The 20,150-nt window shown below is 41.0% G+C and overlaps 1 protein-coding gene across 1 annotated transcript in view; it reads left to right on the top strand.

Moving 5' to 3' along the window:
• Positions 1–20,150, top strand: part of MPDZ (multiple PDZ domain crumbs cell polarity complex component) — a 1,139,709-nt gene that overhangs the window by 210,439 nt on the left and 909,120 nt on the right. The gene's annotated exons all lie outside the window — the stretch shown is intronic.

Raw genomic sequence — 20,150 nt, forward strand, 5'->3', positions numbered from 1 at the left:
CCAGTTGCTGTAACTGATAGCGAGGCCCGTGCTGGCTGCGCAGATAGCAGTGCTGGAAGTGCCCTGTTGCTCCTTGGCCCCGGGGTGTTGCTGCATACACCTGTTGCAGTGCTGAAAAACCTTTTAGGCATTAGACATGGGGTATGGATGGCCCCATCCATGGCGCTGCAGCTGGCACATGTTGGGGGGCGGGGAGAGACTGAGGCCAGCCGCTCAGTTCGGGTGCCAGGTCCTTTATAGGAACGAGAATCACAAAAAATGGTGTGCTGAACGTGGGAAAATAAAATATGGTTACAGCAAACTGGATGTTCTCTGTGAAATAATTTCATCAGTTTTAAAATCTGAAAGCTATTGATCAGAGAACTTTGCAAGGGTTTCATACAGTCAAGCAAAAATCCCACAGACATGTGATAATCTTATAGGTGCATTGATTTTAGGCCAGGACACTTACTGTGTCAATATAATCAGACCATCTGGAAATCCTTTGCCTGAGACATATGCAAAGACATTTATGTCTCTCATATTTGCTGGGACTGTTTAGTTCAGATGACAAAAACCCCATCGATATTCAAGTCAGAAAAGAAAGCCAAAAGCAGCCACACACTGAAAATCACAAACCACCTTCTTACTGCCACCACCCCCAAATGTGTCCTACGGTTCTATTTTAATCTATGGATATTTGTGGAACAGCTTCTATGTAACCCCAATTAATACTGATTTGTGCTATTCTGTAAATTAGCAAGGATCATGCTGAAGTTCTTACTGTGTGAACTATGAACATCTTGTTAAGTAAAAGTTTAAGTTATATTACTGTTGCTATAATATTGAACTGTAAAAGGAGGGTTCTTTGTTATACAAGAAGCTCCTTGTAAAAAAGGTCATGATTCAACTGTAGTCAAACTTCCTTTTTGAAAGGACTTTTAAAAAACAAGATCTGGAAGATTAATTTTTTTTTTTGAGATTTCAGTTTACTTGAATTATCGGGCTTTTTAAAATGAAAATGTAAGAAGAAATAATCCAAAGTTTCATGTTAGTTTAAAATAAGTGTTCCTATTAATAAAAAAGTTCCCTGAACACTACTGTAAATAATCTTAAAATAATGAAAATAAGTTCTTTCTGTTGTTTCAGATGAGCAACATTCAGAAAGTAAATTATATAATGTACCATGTGCATTCATGAATTTATGCTTTACTATCTGATGGCCTGACTCTCACCTCCCACAGGCTTTTTGCATCAGTATAACAGCATGCAAGTCAATGGGTTTACACTTGAATTACAAAGATAAAAAGATATGCCTATATTAAAGCCACCCTGTTAGATCTCCAGGCTTACCAGGTTTGGTAGACTAATCTGCATTTCATGGAAATAGGTTTCTCTTTAAGTAAGCAAAAACATACACATCAAACAGTATCTAAATTGTATTTTTATCCCGTGGGACACATCCTTATCTTCATTTTAGAATCATAGAATATCTCAAGTTGGAAGGGTTCCATAAGGATCATCGAGTGCAACTCCCTGCTCCTCACAGGACTACCTAAAACAAAACCATATAACTCAGAGCATCATACAGATGCTTCTTGAACTCTGGCAGGCTTGGTGCTGTGACCACTTTGCCAGGAAGCCTGTTCCAGTGATTGACTACCCTCTCGGTGAAGAACCTTTACCTAATGTCCAGTCTGAACTTCCCCTGATGCAGCTGCATTCCATTTCCTCATGTCCTGTCGCTGGTCACCAGAGAGAGGAGATCAGCACCTCCCCCTCCGCTGCCTTCCTTGAGGAAGCTGTAGGCTGCAATGCAGTCGTCCCTCAGCCTTCTCTTCTCCAAGGTGAACAAACCAAGTGACCTCAGCTGCTCCTGGTAAGCCTTGCCCTTGAGGCATTTCACCGTCTCAGTCACCCTCCCCTGGACACACTGCAATAGTTTGATGTCCTTCTTATGTTGAAACACCCACAACTGCCCACAGTACTCAAGGTGGGTCTGCACCAGTGCAGTGTAGAGTGGGACAATCTCCTCCCCTGACGGGCTAGCGATGCTGTGCTTGATGCGCTCCAGGACACGGTTGGCCTTTTTGGCTGCCAGGGCACACTGTTGACTCATATTGAACTTGCCATCAACCCAGACCCCCAGACCTCTTTCCTTGGCACTTCTTTCCAGCCTGTCATCCCTCAGTTTGCCTGTATAACCAGGATTATCCCATCCCAGGTGGAGAATCAGGCACTTGCTCTTGTTAAATTTCATATGTTTGGTGATTGCCTCACTCTCTAGTCTATGCAGATCTCTCTGTAAGGTCTCTCTACTCTCAAGGGAGTCCATGGCTCCTCCTAGTTTAGCATCATTGGCAAACTTATTTAATGTACATTTGATTCTTGTGTCCAGAAAATTTATAAAAACAGTAAAGAACACTAGGCCTAAAATTGAGCCCTGTGGAACCCCACTGGTGACTGGCTGCCAGTCTGATGTATCCCCATTTACAGTAACCCTTTGAGCCCGACCCATCAGCCAGTTGCTCACCCAACATCTTATGGACTTGTCTAGGTGTATGCTGGACATTTTGTCCAGAAGGATACAGTGAGAGACAGTATCAAAAGCTTTGCTAAAATCAAGCCCCCCCCACATCTACTGCCTTCTCTTGGTCAACTAGATGGGTGATCTTGTCATAAAAAAAAACTAAGTTAGTTAAGCAGGACTTTCTCCTCATGAGCCCATGCTGGCTGTGGCCAATGACTGCGTTGTCTCTCAAATGTTTTCCAATAACTCCCAGAATAACCTTCTCCATAATTTTACCAGGTGCTGAAGTGAGACTGACAGGCCTGTAATTACCAGGGTCTTCCTTCTTACCCTTCTTGAAAATTGGGACATTTGCCATACTTTCTGTTGACTGTGACCTCTCCAGACTCCCAAGACTGTTGAAAAACAATGGGGAGACGTCCTGTGATGACATTGGCCAGCTCTTTCAGTACCCTGGGATGAATCCCGTTGGGCCCCATAGGTTTATGTGCATCCAGCTGGAGCAGCAAGTCTCAAACAAGTTCAGAGTTGGCTGGTGGTTTACCAGTCCTCCAGTCACCGCCTTCCAACACAGGGCTCTGAGGGTCCCAGGGCCCATCACTGGTGTTAAAGACAGAAGTGAAAAAAGCATTAAACCTCTCTGCTTTGTCTATGTCCCTATTTGTGAGGTGACTGACCCCATCGAGTAACGGACCAATGTTATCTCTGGTCCCCCCTTTGCTGTTAACATATTTAAAAAAGCCATTTTTGTTGTCCTTCACAGTGCTGGCCACCTTGAACTCTAATCAAGTTTTGGCCACACAAATTTGCTCCCTACAGTGGTGAACAACATCTCTGTAGTCCTCCCGTGTCTTCCTGTTCTCTTCTGCGTTTGCTGTCCACACTTTGGGTGAGATTCACAGCTTTTTGAAGACCTTACTTTGAATCTCTAAATAGGGCCATTTCAATCAGTCTTTGCTAGCTTTTTTTTTTTTTTTTTTTTTTTTTTTTTTTTTTTTTAAGTCAAGAGAGACATTTTCAGTGATTTTAATGCCCTGTTAAATCCTCCTATCAACCACTTCATTCTTTCTCTATCTGGAAGTCCTGATAGTTCAGACCAGCAAAGTCCAGCAAAGTGTGGTTGCTTGTGTGGACAAGAAATGAGGCCATTCAGCCTCTTGTTGGATAGGCTTTTTGTTGTCATACCATCTCATTTGCATCTCCTACTGGGTATAAGAGCCAAGGAATAAAAGTTTTTCATGTGACTCTACTGTGCACTGCCTTAGACTTGCCTTAAGTTAAACCATGATTTTACATAAGAATTTGGAGAGCTGATGTTAATGCTAAACATCTTGACAATAAACTGGTGATCCTAAAATTATTCCAATGTGTAGTTTTTCTTGACACCCTAAACCTATGAGGTCTGGAACATGGTACTGTCTTTGTCGAGAGTGTGAAAATACTGTAAACAAATCCATAGTGCCATCACGCAACACACCTGCACTTTCCAAAGATCACATTGTCAACTTGATTTTATGAACTTCAGGCATGTAGTTTAACCAGGTAACTACTTTCTAACCTGTAAGGTAGCATCCTTATTTTAATGGTAGTTCTTTGCAGATTTAGCTCTTGAATGATTGCTGAGGCTAATCACATGGGAGATCAGAGGACAAAAGTCATTAAACAGGACAACAATGGGCAGCTTGAGAAGGAAGAGACTTGTTTTCAGTCTATGCTTTCTTTTGCTTTCCATAAAAGATGGTGCTTATTGAGGAGTGCTAGAATTCAAAATGGAAAGGAACAGCAAAACAAAAGCAAGTATTTTCACGGGGATGTTATACTTAAGGGCTGAGACACAGCAGGTCAGATTATTTATATCATTGATTTTAATAATAATGTATCTCTTTATAATACATTTCTTTAATTTCTATTAAATAAAGTCTTTAAGATGTCTTAGAGGTCAAAAGTAGCAGTAATGTGAACCTGCACTGTAGGAATTTTCCTGAAGCCAGATCCAAAGGGGGCACATATAGTCAGGCCCTCCCTCAGCTAGTGTGCAGTCCAAGATGAATTTGACTCAGTGATGTTGGATATATTAGCCCAATCCAGAAACTGCTCAAATTTTCCACTTAACTGGGTGGGCAATCAGACAGATCTTGACCTTTGGCCAACATAAAATGCTTAGCCATAATAAGCCAAGTGCTCAGATATTGTCATCACTAGTTCCCCTTTATAAAAATTATGCCAGAAGAATATCTTGGAAAGTAGCCAGCAAGTACCTAGGTCCATACAAGTTTTCTATTTCCTTAATCTGTTGACAGTGTCAGACAGATTCCTACAGTACAGCAAAAAGTTTTGTTGATATTTAACCTGGAGTTATGTCGTATCAGACTGTAGATGAGTAAGGGTTTAAAAAAAAAAAGAATTTCCTGGAGGACAGCCAGTTTTGTGAAGGTTATTTTCATGATGTAATAAAATAGCCTTTTTTTAATGAGGAAACTATTCCCAATAATAAAGTATACTTCTTCTTAAGTGTTGGACAAAGACAATAACATATATAACGAAGAGAAAATATTCTTTGCATCACTTATGCCAAGAAGCTGGGGGGTCTGATGAATAAACTGTAAGAGATGAAGTTTTAGTAATCTGGGTCCTGAAGGAATCCCACATTCTCACTGAAGTAAATAAGCCTTACATAAATAATTGCTGTAAGTGGAGCTTCCCTTGGAAGTATGGGCTACAGAAGTGGGACCTTCATCTTGTCTTCAAAGGCTGCAGGAGCATTAAAAGAGTTCCAGGTACATGACAACACAGGGTGTGATAGACAGGAGTCCTGCATTTCCTGCTTTCAACTAGTTACCTCGCTAATGCCAATATTCTTTGTCAGAAGCTTCTAGGAAGCAATCTTTATTTGTTTATTCAAACCAACACCCAGAGGAGGGTGAGGCGCTTTGAACTGGGTGTTCATTGGTCATGCTTCAGTGTCACATTGTGTGACTCCTACTCGGGCAGGATAATGCTGAACTTCTTAAGTAGGTCCCTTAGGAGTAATGAAGATACTCCAGAACTGAAGAACTACTGCAGACGTGTAAGGCCAGGTAGACTAACAGAAGCCATTAATAATCATCAGCAGGGTGACTATTACTCAAATCCACTAACAAAATAAAGCCTGGTGCATGCTTACAGAGCAGGAGAAGTTTGGGTCATATTAACCAAAGTCAGAACTTTCATCTGGGGCAATGCAGTGTGTAGGTAGTTCACCCCAAAACAGGCTTTCCCCAAATTAAGATCGTATCCAGCTATAAGAAAAAGAACAGTGAAAGTCTGAAATGGCTATCAAGGGCACTTTGCACTGACAAACTGTTACCTCAGCATCCCAGCAGCATGAATACTGCCCATGAACAGTCAAACATGAACATGATAGTGGGGAAAGGAGCAGGGCATTTTATTTCTGTCAGTTTTGACACTTTGTCTCAGTGATGGCGTCTAAAAGTGATTAATCTCCTTTCCTGAGCTCCTTGCCATGGGCTGGGAAAAGACAGCAGAAAAAGGAACACAGGAACAGCATTTAGGAAAACAGGTTATTTTCTTGGCTTTGTTTAATGGGAGGAGATGAGACTGCTGCACTTGCTGTTTCACAGGCTTGTACAAGACCCAGATGAATCAGAACTGAAGGCATACAGAGAAGGCCCCGTTTCTCAGTGTGTTCACAGCAACTTGTACTAATGCACCCTACTGACTTCAGAGACATTAATCACTGCATGTAGAGAACACAGAAGCATAACCAAAGCATTATTATTCTTTCTCTGCTGCTTTGCCCATGTACATACATGATTTCATTAACGATTACTGCCACTGGGCAAAGATTGTAGATACCAGTTATAAAACCCAGCCATTACTTCAAAAAAACCAGGGAACAATGAACTGCACCTATGGGTCAAGCTTAATATAAAACCCTTAAAAGTTGCGGTAAGCATCTTTCTTAGAGTTACAGTGGTAACTATACTGATTTATATATAAGCTGCAAGCAACACTGGAAACTGTGTGTAGATTTCTGGGCAGCACCCAAGAGCATGCAGCCATCTCAGCAACCTCCAAGTCCAGTGGTTTGACCATTTTTCCCAATTGCAAACTTCATAATACTTTTCTGCAGAAAGATACGTCGCTATATAGTAGCTTTAAATCTCCTGACAGTAGTTTTACAGTCTCCTTAGCAAAACAAGCCTAACAAAGAAACAGTCCACAGATGTCCCAAGGTTTGTGAGCCACTGATTGAAAAATTACTCCAAAGAACTGTGTTCCCATTGCACCAACAGAAGAGTTCTTTAGCTGCTGTAGAATTCATAATGTGTACCAGTTTTACCAATAAAATAAACAAAAGAACTCTAGTAATTTCAACAGTCTAGACTGAAGCCTTTTTTCCTGGGACAAAAAACTTCTAAGCATCCAGTTTCCCCTAGAGTTGTGCCAAAACCCTCACATCAGGCCCAATCATTGGGTTACACCACATGTATAGCAAAGAGCGAACTGAACTTCTAGAAGCAGTCAGATCTGACACATAAGGAAGCAGCAGAATAAAATCCTATGAATCATGCTCATCCTTTGCTGTTTTGACACATTACAGGAGGAAATGTGAGAGTTGCCTAGGGGAATTTCTAAATCCTTCAATTGTCTTCCCTTCTAATAGCACAAATGCATCATAACACAAAGCCTGAGTATGGGGATTGCTTTTGCTGTGAAAATGAATGTTATTATTTTATTGCAACACCATTTCCAGATACCATCACTTTGCTGGAGCCATTTTCATTTTTACTGCTTACAGAGTTGGACATACACACAAGCACCAGTAGTTTTATTCTGTTAAAAATCCCTGCTGGTGCAGTGAGTGAAAAAACAGCATCCAGCATCCACAGTGGAAAGATCAGGTGAAAGATATCTAACACATTAGCTGGAGAAAATCCATGTGGAAAATTTTTAGTCTGTGCCATACTGGTGTAGAAATGTTACCTGAGGATTACTTCTTGTCCTAAAGAGGGGCAAAAAAACTCAGGGGAAAAAGCTGGGTGCATCAGCATAGCACAGACAGTCAAGTAATACTGAATTAGCATTCAGGAGACCTTAGTTCAGTGTTCAGGCATTCTGAGGCCTTCAGAAAAATCATTTCAGGTCTGTATATATCATGTCCCTTTCTGTAGAGTGAATTGAACTTGGCCTCTCCGTTAGAAACTTCCATAAGAAATAAGGGTTTCAGAGGAGCCTTATTCTAATTGTGATAGTCCTTGCTTATCTAGATGCAGAATAATGAAGCATCTTATTATTGTCAGAGGTTATCACTACTTCAGTTGCTGGTGCTTTGCTTCCAAAATATAATCTAATTTGTCTACCTCTGTCTACAGAGGTAAGGAGTTTCCATGCTACTGAAAACTCAACCACCTTTGTGAGGCCCAGAACACCAAGGTCTTTCCTCACATAATCCTCGTGTATCCTCATGAAAGTGTAAAATGTATCCCACCACAATGCCAAAAAAACCTTTTGTATACAGCAACAGTTTTTGATCAGTTTTATGAGTACAACTTTCAGTCCTTCTAGCAAGCTATATTGAAGCAATGAAATCCACCAGGTTTCTCAGAAATTTCCCTAGTAACTTGCAAAGAAGAGGAACAGGTGAGTTGGCTGGCAGTATAGTAGGGTAGGCTCAGAAAGCATACACTTTTTTGTTTACTGCTTACTCTAAAACCCTGAATGAACAAAACAGAAAAGGTATTGGAGAACTTGTCCTGAGTACTTAGGAACATGCAACCCTTCCACCTTCTCAGACGTTTTCACAATTCCTTTCTTGTCAGAGGTGTGTCAGGAACATTGCATCCTCAAATGCGGCCTTACTTGGTTGAGTCTTTGCCATGTGAAGTCCTGTGCTTTAACATGTTGTAAAGAACAGTTGCATTGATTTAGCTTTCCTTTCTACTTAATCAACTTTCTCCATTATCATGGCTGACAGTGCAATTGCATCTCTTCCTACTATGTATATAAGAAATATTCTCTGTAAAAAGACTTGGGAAGGTAGGTCATGGCATAAACATACTCTTGCAAATTATTCCTTCAAGCTTCTCTTACTGTCTCCAAAACTAACATACATGACAAAATCGTAGACCCTTGTAGCATACAATGAAAACATTGAAACCACCTGAACTGTAACAGTGGAACTCTTTACAACTTCCTTCAAGTCTTTGGAGAAAATGTACACTCTCTGCTATAACAACTGCAATTAAAGGGCAGTCACTAGGAAGCATGAGTTTTCAGTTAAGATTTAGCCCTGCCACCTCTTTCCTTGTTAACAAAATTACCTCTTCTGCAAACAGTATGTATCCACTTCAGTAATGGTCCCAGAAATTAAACACTCAGAAGTACAGAAAGTGTTGCAAGAATATATATAACTGTGCAGCTCAACTCAAACTGTCTTGCTGTGTACTCTCAATATTACCTTTAATTAGGTGATCACAGGCTCTGTTTTCACCCACATCTTATGTCTTCCTATTCAACTGCTTCCTGACTCTACATCATTTCTCTTACCCGTGTCTTTCAGTTGCTTCCTTCTTCTCAGCTTTCTCATTTCAGTCTTACACCTCTTGCTCTGTTAGTTCTGAGCTCACTGCTGAATGTCTAATTTCCCTTCAGCCAATCAAGTCCCAGTCCAAGTCCAACAATATTGCATTTCTCCTTCTTTATCCTCATCCACTTACAGCCTAGCCAGCTGTTGTACTCCCCATTATAACTACCAGCCATTAGGAACCGTCATGTAAGACCAGAAAGCCATCCATTTCTCTTTGCTTAAACCCAGCTCCTTTCCAGATCAGTCTCCAGCACTCATTTTATCTGATAACACTTTGCCCCCTCATCTTCCACCTGCCTGCTTCCCTTCCTCTCAGTCTCTCCCAGTCCTTAATCTACACCTGAATTCCATGTTTGGTTTTTTTTTTTGTTTTGTTTTAGGTTTTTTTTGGTGTGGTTTTGGGTTTTTTTTTTTTCCTTTTTTTTTCTTTTCCTTTTGCAGCATACAGTACACATTCTTTTCCCTTACTTCCTGAAGGCGGGCTCAGTGAAAATGAAGGAGAGAGTAGTTTTCTGCTTTCAGATCTGGCACCTTACTCCACATTTGGACTTGCTGAGAGGGAACATCAGGGTCTGTCCTAGCAGTCAGTGACTGACTTAATGTATGTGCCTTCTCACTGCATTTGGCTGTAAGGGGATAGAGCAAAGCCCTTCTGCTCATTCAGGGAGAATGTTACATGAGGCAGTATAAATCATTGAGGGGTTTAGGAGTTCAGAGTGGAGAAAGCCAACTAAGCATACATAAGGTACCATTGTTAACAACAGGCAGGTCTACAAGCTTTGTGGGTGTAAGACATACATTTTACTTGGAAAGCAAAGGGGTGCTAGAAGAGAAGCAACACTTTCTGAGAGGAAAAATTAGTGGACGTATCCAAACATAAAAAAACAGACTTATTAGTTCATTGATTTTTTTTTTCCTAGTTCTTCCCCCATGTTATTCTGCCTGGTGAAAATTGTTGAATTGTTTCTTATACCTCTTCTGTGAGTTTTCACATCTCTTCTACCTCTCCTCTGTTAAGGAGAAAAAAACAACCTCACAACTACCCTTATCTCATTTCAGTAGCTGCCTTGAAAATCTACTGTTTTACTAGATGTCAGGCTACATAAACTTGCCCAAGGTTGCTGCAGGTGTATTGTGCTCAGCAGGTCAAAAGGGCATGTTAGTGCCATGACTGACCCTCATTGGATGGCCCAGAAGACCCATCAGATTACCCCTTGCAGCTTGCCTCCTTTTTTACTGATGCCAATATTATTCCAGGTTTCAGCCTTGCTATTGGAAATAGCCAGACATCTGGTTATCTCATTGTTTTAGTACTGTGAAACAGTTTAAAGTTTGTAATAGATTTATAGAAATAAAAACCATTCTGTGGCTTTAGGATTCATGGTTTGACCCTGGAAAGAATTACAAATAAAAGGCTGAAGTTATGCCTCTGGGATACAGTGGATTACTGAGAAGTTGAACCAACTAGTTTTCATAAGAACTGGCCATTTTTACCAAATGTAAGTGTTGCATATTAATTTCCAGGTATTTGTCCAAGATGGACAGAGGTGAAGAAAGGCTGTATTTTAAGAGAGGGCTATCGCTACTTCTAGGCAGAGAATTGGACTGCAGACAATGTGAAGCTACTCAGGGCTTCAAGAATTGCTAGAAGGAGCTCATATGCTCAGTAAACTACTCCTGGGAGCACAGCCATTCTAAAGTTGTTGAGAAATGCCAAAGGAGCTAGATAGTCTTAGGTTTAAGCAGAGGCCAGTTAGGTCCAATTTACTGGGTAACCTGTAGAAACCACACCCTACTTTCCACCTGAGAGACCTGAATGGAAGCATCTTTTCATATTATATTGAAATGAAGTCTGTTTTCATGGAAAATGGTAGCAAAATAGTTAAGTCCTGCCTGAAGCAAGAGATGAAAAGAGAAAGCATGGGAAGTGAGATCACTAATGCAAAGAAGACCCACAATAATAGCACATACAGTTGTACCAATCTAACGAATAAACAGAGAGTAGTGTAAGATTCTTTTTATTAGACTGATTCATAAGGAACACATGACTTGCAAAGCCATTCAAATTTCTTTTTTTGTTCAGCCTGGCTGGACAGAGAAGACTTTGTAGCTTTGTAAGCCAATTGTGATGTTTTACTACTCTCTGGCACCATGAAGACATTCAGGATCCTGAGACTTTTGTATCACATGAAGCTGAGTAATGTGAAGGCGCATATTCTCAGTTTCAGCAAAAGCACAGGTAACAGAATACTCATTCCTATGTTTGTTGCAGCAGCATAGATGTAAAGTATTCCACACATTTGTCATGCTAAGAGGTGGAGGATAGGATTTTTCTTCATTTCTAGACTTCAAAATAAAAAGATTCAGGTTAGGTATATTCCTAACAGTGGAAGATGGCCATGTATTCAAGGCAAAAATAACCCAAAGAAAAAGAATCACAGTTATAAGGGACAAATCTACATCACCAGAGCTTACACAGTCTCAACAGGAGCTAAGGCATATTATACCCAGCCTCCATCATCTCAGTCTCCAGGGAGGGTATTCTTCAATTCTTTTTATATGAACATACTATTGAGGCCCACGCAGTAAAACTCCTAGCGCAGAGAAACCACAAGAATGTAACTTGATACTGAGATACCCAATAAGACTGTCTAAATACAATATTAATCAGATTGTTTCCCATCATGCAAAGATCCATGTAAAGTCTTCTACACTCCATAATTTAGGTATTGTCCCCTTGGTTCTTGTTACTTCTCCCTCTACTCCAGGAAAATGCTGATCATTTGCAACACTACTTCCTTCTGCCACTCAATCCTTCCTCCGGAGTGCCTCCATGCAGTACCATTCAACAGATTTCTACATTCGTCGTTGCTCTTCCATCCTCAGAATATTTGATTGCTCTTGCAGGGCCATGGCTCCTAGATAATAGCTGAAAAGTTTGAGAGTTTGTTCTGTTCCATGTTTAATTTAACTAAAAAGAATTTGTGGATTCTTGGCCATCAGCAAGAAACTGTCTTGCAGGTCAGATTTTCAACAAAAACATTCCTGTGTCCATCCACTGTGCGTGGACTGAGAGGTAGAGGGAGGAAGGAAGACTCAGAAGGGACAAAATGGTTTTGACAGCACCAGAATTTGTACAGCGTCTAAAAGTGTGGTTACTTTTCAGTCTGTCTTCAAAAATTTGTATTGAAAAAAATTATTTTAAATTCAAGTACAAAGGATTTTTCCCCCTTACATTAGAAATGCAAGTGAATGAAAGTGTTTTATTTTTGAGCCACTATATTGGATTCTTTTTTGGTTAAATCCTCTGCATTCTGGTATCATGTAAGTTCACTTCAGGAATTAAATAGATTTGGGTTGGTAAGTAAGCTAAAATTGTTTCTTGGATATACAGGATTTCATAATGTGTATTAACTGGTGTGGCATGCTGCTAAGACAAGCCTTACTTCCTAAGAAATTTCAAGATGATAGCAGAAGGGTTCTGTCGTCTGAACTAGGACAGCATTACTCTTGTTGAGAGCATAATTACTAGCTCTTCCACCAGTTCTGAGTTTTGCAAATAAATAGAGTCTCCCAGGGAGATGATGGCAACACAAACCCAGAAGTGGCACAAATCTTCTGGGCCCTCCTAGCAAAGGTACCGCACTCATTATTCAAAGCACAAGGCTTCTCGTCCTCCCCAGGCAGATAGTGGAAGAGCATGGGAGGTCAGGAAGTGCCTGCAAAGGAGGTCATGATTGCTGTCCTACCTTTTATCTTGCTGTTGAAGGATTCACTTTTGACATTTTATTGAAGACAGCCCTTGTGCACCCTCTCCCCTTTTTTCCTTTGCACACCACTTGATGTCAGCTAGCCTTTGTTTATTAGATAAAGGGGGCAGATGTTTATTCACGACAGTAGCAGCTATGCAGACAGGCTCAAGACCTGTCACAAACACAGTAAGGTCTGTGTTTAACCTTGCACTGATAGAAAACATAGTGTCACAAGATAAATGTCAATGAAAGTGGTGCTGAAGGCTGATCCTATTTATTATGGGAAGTGAACAGTGTTATCAAAGCTGCCAGGTATAGAAGAGTCATTTAGTACAGACAACTTCAGTATCTTTGAAAGGAATAAAATGAAAAGAACCCATTCAATTATTGCCAGGAATGACCCCTTACCCTCCCCCAAGACAATTATTTTAAGTGCTGGAAGGAGAGGAAATAGCTTATTATTTTAAGTGGCTTGAATTGCTTTCCATCCCTCCCTGTTCTACTGGGAAAATATTTAACATGGAATAAATACAGTGGAATCAATAGTCTTCCTGCTGTCAGCTTTTAACAGTAACTTCAATAATATTTATGGCCAGGGATCAAGGGGTAAAAAAAAATTCCTAGTCTGATTTATTTCCTGCCTAGATAGGTCAAGCACGCCAAAACTCTAGCACATTCCCAACTTGGTTACATGCAATTTTCAGCTGAAGATCTTCATTTTATACCCTTGTTAAGTATAAACAAACTAATGGCAAACACCAGTGTCTATTAACATCAACCAAAATAACCTTCTCTGTCAGTGATGGTCTTTGGTTTCATGTGAAGTGGAGATCTATTCCAACTGTAGTAAGCATGTAGCATGCCTCCAATCTCATTTCAGCCTCAGCACAGTGGCTCTGTGCCACCATCCAGCCAGCAAGTTCAACCAGGATAGTCTGCAGGTCTGTCCCAATGACCCCATCAACCTAATTTTGCCTGTTTGTCTCAACCTTAGTGCTTGACTGATCCCTAGCCCCAATAGTCAGCCCTAAAATGCTCTCAGCTCTTCTGTTTGCCATTTTGGATGCAGGTCTAGGAGCATGATTTGCTCTGAACCCAGACACGTCCAAAATGTAGATTTAGCCTGTGGGATGTTTTTAGCTGCTAAACCAATTTCTGCTAATCCAAATTCTGGCTGCCAAACCAGCAGATCAGTCATTGCTGGTTTGAACCCTAATCTCATAATAAACTAGCGACTCCTGGCAGTCCCTATGGCTTTTATAATTTGATTTATTTCTTTTAATATTGATTTCATTTAATATTTTTTCTTTAGACAGACAACCTTAATCCAGATTAGCAAACCTGTTCCAGGCATTATCTATACCCTAGCACCCACTTTCCTACAAAGCATCCCTTAAAGCCATGCACTTTAACAAATACTCAGCAATGCCAGTCAGGACCACAGTGACCTATATTTAAATGCCTCTTGATGACCATAGCTACCTACCCTTCCCTGTCACCTTCACTAACATTTATAATACTGTACACAATTACTCGAGTCTGAGCAAAGTCTCTAGTTACAGCACTGGCTGCAGATGTACAGCTCAGGCAAGTGATCCTCATTTCTTGCAGTCCATTACCAGTGTCCACCCCCATACCCTGAGCAGGTGTGACCCTGCTAGACTTAGCCTATCAAGAGTAATCTGGAATTACATACACATGCACTGTGATACCTCCATTGCTTTACCTTAGCTGATGGTATTGCATAGCCTAGACCTAGAATTAGGTGGTTAAGACAAGCCACAGTGAGCATTAAACTTATCTAAGCAGCCCCTATGAAGCCTAACTTTCTAACTCCAGCTGATCCCCTCCTACTGGCTTGAATTGGTTAATCCATAGCTTGCCTTAGTTAGGCAAATAAGATTAATAGCCTCTGATGACAGCAGTTATTTAGCAGGGCCTGTAGCCTAAATCACCTCTCCTGGTGTTTCCTGATCCTAATTAAACTCTGCCTGCCTCCAGAGAAGAGCCAAATTGCAGCCTGATGAGGTGACTAAGCCTAAAGATCAGGTGATCACATTTAGGTTTGATTTCAGTCTAAGGTTAATTGCATCCAGCTGATTGTTACCACCACAGACAGAAATTTTGCCAGGTGGCTCTGGGTGGGTCTGTGAAGTCTTAAATATGGCCAGATATATTAAGCCTACTTTTCTTATCTTCATGAACCCTAACTGCAGTTCTTGGAGAATCTCCTAGCACCAACCTTTCCCCTAGCTGATCTGTTCTATCTTATGCTTGTTTCTCTGATAACCTGTATCTAGCAAGGTGATGTCTGAAAACAGTGATTTTAGATGGAAGAACACCATGCCTAGCCATAGTTGAAGAATGTGTCAGCTCAAATTCTAACCCTAGAATAGATTTAAGAATTTAAATTATCTTTCTGCTTTGTATGGATGTTACCCTCTGTGCTTCATGAAAAGAGGTCCAGAAGCATGGTCTATGCCAATTAACAGCCTGGGGTAGAGAGATGTGGAGGTTATACAGGCTGACTCTATGTCCTGTTTAGTCATACAGAAAGTCTTTTGACTTAGGCAGTAATGGCATTTTCCTTATACAATGATGAATTCATTCAAAACCCAGGACCTTTAGGGAAGTATGTCTTCACTTAAAAATACATGGTGTTGTCAAGTAAATAGTTATGCGAGCATTTGGCTTTTGAGGCCACAAAGTATGATTCTGAAATTCTGTTTTATTTTTAACGTACAGTCTTTGGTCTATAAACCCTTTTCACTGAAGTAAGTACAAGTCTGGAAGGAAATACAATACCTCACTGGCTAATTTTATGGCATCTCAGATGTCCTTTCAGACCCTAATCGCTATGGAGGAAGAAAAGCTGCAGTCAAAATGCAGTCATGATCTCGCCCCTTCACTGGTATCTTGGTCTCATTCTCCAGGCATCAGAGTCATGTCTGCGAATACCAATAGCGTACCCATCTCTCAGGGACTATCAGCAGTGTATCCCCGAGGTAGCTGCAAGTGAAAATTCAGTGCCACCAACATCGAGTGGTAGATCACAAAAATTTCCCTCTTCTCTTCCAGATGATGCATACCTGGCACAGCAAGGCAATTTTATTTGAGAGCTACCATACTCCAGTTGCTTCTCTGGGGTGGAAACGCAACGCAAGCCAGTTGAGACACCAGAAGCTGCACCTGAAAGTGCCTGAACACAGGAGCTGAAGAGTTAATCCTCTTGTTAAAAGCAGGAGGCTGAACACCCTGAGAAAGGGTTGGAGGGCTGCACTGGTGGCTGCAAAGCTGAGGATGCAAGGCACGGGCAGCACAGCCCTTCCCTGGCCGCAGCAGCTCTTGCTCTGTGATACTGATACGATACCTCGCGGCACGGCGGGCACCGGCCCCGGGCTCGGGGACCCTCGGCCCCTCTCGGCCCCTCCGCAGCCCCGACCCTGAGGGCAGCCCTGGAAACAAGAGCTGTGCTGGCTGCTATGTCCAGCTGCCAGGGGAGGCCCGTGAACATCCCCCCAGTGCTGCGCTGTTCTCCTCCTGGGATTTTAGAAGAGGCTGTTGCCCACAGAAAGGGGCGATTGGAAGAGGCTGTTTCAGTTAGGGTTTGGAGCTTTTGAGAAAGTTATTAGTAGGCACGGCACGCTATTTTTTGCACAAAACACGTGGATGTCAAACAACAGACAAGATTGTTTGCCATCCTGAAAAGAAGGCTGTGCTAGGGTGATAGAGTAAGAGCTACTGAACAGAAAGACCCATGCAGGAGGGAAACTGCAGCTGTTTAAATACAGGCAAATATTTCCATGATGGACTACTCATTACTCCTTTTTAAACCATCTTCCCAAAACTTGATTAAAGCAAGCAAAACTCATTTATGTCTTAGCTCTCATTTTCCTCTCTTCCTTATTCTTCTTCTTTTTTTTTTTTTTTCTTTTTTTCTTCCTCCTTTTTTTTTTTTTATTTTCCCTTTTTCATTTGTCAGCAAAGCAATTAATTATCCTACTTTGGATGGAAGTTTTCAAGTCAAAACTTTCAATGAAAATATTTTTCCAGAAAGCAAAGTTTCCCCTCAAATAAGTGAAGTTTATCCACGTGCAGAGGGCCTGCTTTCAGCAAGACATGGTGCCAACCATCACAAGTGCTTTGAAAACTCAGATAGTGAACTGACATGATGCACAAAGGTAACTTTCCTCCTGAATGAACCAGCAATAATTACTGTCTTCCTCTGTCCCCTGTTTATGGAGTTCTCCTCTCCAGCTCTCCAATACTGGCACCACCAGTAACTCTTTGCAGATTTCCAACCTGCAGGTTGATAACATGTTTGAAAAGCAAACTCTTCCTTTTCCTGACCCATTAGCCTTCGTGCTGCTGGGCTGCATCTGAATAAGGGCTGAGAGAGGAGGCAGAACAAGAGAAGTCTTTTCACAGTAAAAGAGGGTGAGCTACTGGACAACAGCCAGCCAGGCCTGGGGAGCTCCTACAGCCTCACATGACTCGAGCAAATGTCAGAGCTGAGGCTGCTGCTTCGCAGGATGTAAAATGCAACCCCTGAGGATGATGCAGGATGTGACCTTGAGATGTCAAGCTTCACAGCATCCGTGCCAGATATCCAGTATTGGCTGATTACCAAGAACAATGTTTGAACTTTGCTTTCCATGTTGTTATCCTTCATTGTCCCTCATTTCACTTCATCTCATAGCTAAGAGAACAGACTTTATCTTTCCTGCCACTTCACTAACATCTGAAGGGTAAGAGCCGTAATGAACATTTATGGTTATTTGCCTCTAGATCACAAATAGTTTTGAGGTAATTTTGTGTAGAAACAGCACTTGTTGTCTGTGATGATGCTGAAATGTGAAGTACTCTCTTCTCTGACCCCAAATCTTCACTCCTAGAAAAGACATTTTAAAAAGTCCGTTAAAGGTAATTATAACAAGCCTCAGACTGATGACAGAACATGTAGAAAAGTTACTCAAAAAGGAAACGCCATCAGTGAAATACTGTTTCAGCCTCTTTTCTGTAGTTCATGGCCAAATTTTAGCCTGTGTCCAAATTATCATTGATTAGCAATTACCATACAACTTTTCAAGAATGGGTGAACAGGTCTCTCATGTGGTGCGACTGCAATCTCTTTTGCTTGCCCTTGCAGAGGATATCACAGGGCAAAGGCACAGTGCCAAGAGCTGCATGGTGGTCCACAGGGAACCTCATGGAACAGGTGTGCTTCAGAGCATTGGGGTTAATCTAAGTTACCGCCAGCACCTACACCCAGACCAAACTGAGGTAAAAATCCAGGGCAGTGTCTGCCCTTGAGTGATGGTGTCCAGCTGAAAAAATTGTATCTGGCCAGTTTTATGCCAGCTTGATCATTATCAGTATCACTTTTCTGAATTCTTATTCACTTGAAGAAGTGATATTCTTTTTGCAGGCCCTGCTGCTGCAGCTGCTGAGTTATCTTCCCAGACTGCCAGAAGAAAAAACATTAGCAGTGCTAAAAGGACAAATTCTGATCATAAATTGCTAATGTAAAAGAGCATCAGTGTTTGGTAGGCCCTCATTTTCTTCTTGCTGGTAGATGCAGGGATAAAAAAAGACAATACAACAATCACTTCTCTGTCCCTGTAAAAAAAAATTATAAAATAAATAAATTACCTTCCCCAATGGACAGCATTCACTTGCTGGTGTCAACCAGTAATTGCAGATACAAGACAGTTAGGCATGTATTGTTTCTGTTAAGGATTTGTTTTCAAAATAATGAGCCTGCAACAATTGAAATAGCGTCCCAAAGAAGAAAGATTGCTCTTGCAGTAGGAAACTGAGGGAGACAATTTAAAATACCTTTTTTTAGAAAACTGCGTTTAGGATTTGAAGTGACTTTTTAGTTAAGGCGTTTTCTATTCAAGGTCAGAAAAGAAGCGGGACTGTTGGGTGAAGTGACACCTTGTGGCAAGCAGCAGACCTTGCCTGCGGCAGAAGGCCCTTTGTGCACTCCCTGCTTGGGTGTGGGTGCAGCACAAGGAAATTTTACTGCCAGCAATCTTGAAGCCCCGGTATAAGTAAAAATATGGTTCCTAAGGAGATGTAAAATGAAAATTTCACCTAATTTTACACGTGAGACTTTTGCTTTATGCTTAGTAGGTGCTAGCAAGGGTGATTTTTTTTTTTTTTTTTTTCCATATAAATTAATAAATAAGAAGTACAGATGATCCCTGTCATCCAAAGTCCAGTTGAAATCAGCATCTTCACTTTTGATTCATCCATGACATAATAATACAATCACTCGATACTATTTAATCTTATTTCATTCTTTGTCTTTAACTATGCTGCTCGTACTGAGGATCATTCCTATGTATTGATTTGTAGAAGGTGTTACAAAGAGACAAAAGTCCACTTGCAGGCCTTAGGTGCAATGATATTGTTTGGAGCTACTTTTTTCTGCTATATTATCTGGTAATCTAGGGAGAAATATTGTTTTTCCTACAAACTTCGAGCTTAATAGCCTGAGACCATTTCAGTTACAACACAACTTTCAGCTTCTAAACATTTTCTTCCCCTCCTCTCTTCTCCTTTGAGATATTTTCTTCAGAAAAATTTTCTTTAGCACAAGGCCTTTTTTCTATATCAGTAGTTTTTCAACCTTTCTGAACTGAAGCAAAATAAAACCTAACACCAGTAGTAAAAAGACAGGTTGTGTGGACAGCTTAAAATCCTCTTAGGCAGTCATCCTATCACCAGTTCAGCCTCAAATTAAGGGTGTTTAATTCTGCAGCATTGCTTCTGCCTTCCTTTGCAGCTTCCTTTGCTTCAAGCAAAGGACCCTGGTGTACTGAACAGGGGCACTGACTTCAGCAAGATACCAGTCCTATTCCTTGAAGAGCTCTTACTAGTTATAAAATACAAATCCTTGTTGGCTGAGTGCCAAAGGTCTTAAAGTCAGTTTCTGCGTACATGAAAACCTAACTTACTGTAAAATTACTGTTTAGATTCCGTCCTTTGCCCCCAGCATTTGACGGGTGAAAGAGGAAAACACATGCACATAACTGGAATTGGCAGTGGCTTACCTTAGATACCTCTTGCCATTAATGGTGGGATTGGCAGGATGACAGAAAACAATGCACACTGTGGTCTATATTTAAAAATCCTCACAGAAATCAATCCAAGCTTTGTTTTAGTTGGAATTGTGCTATTTTAATTCCCTCCAATGAGCAGCAAGAGGCAAATATTGTGAATGCCATTTACCTTTCCCTTTACCATAAACCAGCACGTGAACAAAGCATCTGCTAAAGTGAGCACTTTCATT

This window comes from Accipiter gentilis, chromosome Z (assembly GCF_929443795.1).
Source record: "Accipiter gentilis chromosome Z, bAccGen1.1, whole genome shotgun sequence".
In the NCBI taxonomy this organism is placed as follows: domain Eukaryota; kingdom Metazoa; phylum Chordata; class Aves; order Accipitriformes; family Accipitridae; genus Astur; species Astur gentilis.